This window comes from Sinocyclocheilus anshuiensis, unplaced genomic scaffold, assembly GCF_001515605.1.
Source record: "Sinocyclocheilus anshuiensis isolate Anshui unplaced genomic scaffold, SAMN03320099.WGS_v1.1 scaffold1386, whole genome shotgun sequence".
Classification (NCBI taxonomy): Eukaryota; Metazoa; Chordata; class Actinopteri; order Cypriniformes; family Cyprinidae; genus Sinocyclocheilus; species Sinocyclocheilus anshuiensis.
Genome location: NW_015555701.1, coordinates 103,550 through 103,996, shown reverse-complemented (window position 1 = coordinate 103,996; position 447 = coordinate 103,550).

Below are 447 nucleotides of genomic sequence, written 5' to 3'. Positions count from 1 at the left end.
CTCTGCTGACATTCAGGGCTGTAGAGGTCCTCTCTAGGTGCTGATCCACCATCTGGGCTGGATACGTACTGGATCTATCTGCCACCTTTGATACCATGAATCATCAAATTCTTCTGTCCACCCTCTCATCACTGGCCTTCATAGCATCAATGGGGAGAGGAGGCATCCAAAGAACATCAACTGCTCACTGGAGTTCCTCAGGGATCAGTTCTTGAACCCCTCCTCTTCTCCATATACACTCCATCACTGGGACCCATCATACAGGCATATGGCTTCTCCTACCATAGCTATGCTGATGACACACAGCTCTATCTTTCATTTCAACCAGATGATCCAACACGGATCTCAGGGATCTCAGGCTGCCTGGCGGATATCTCGGCATGGATGAAAGAACATCACCTACAGCTAAAGACTGAGCTTACTGAGCTTCTTGTCTTCCCTGGCACT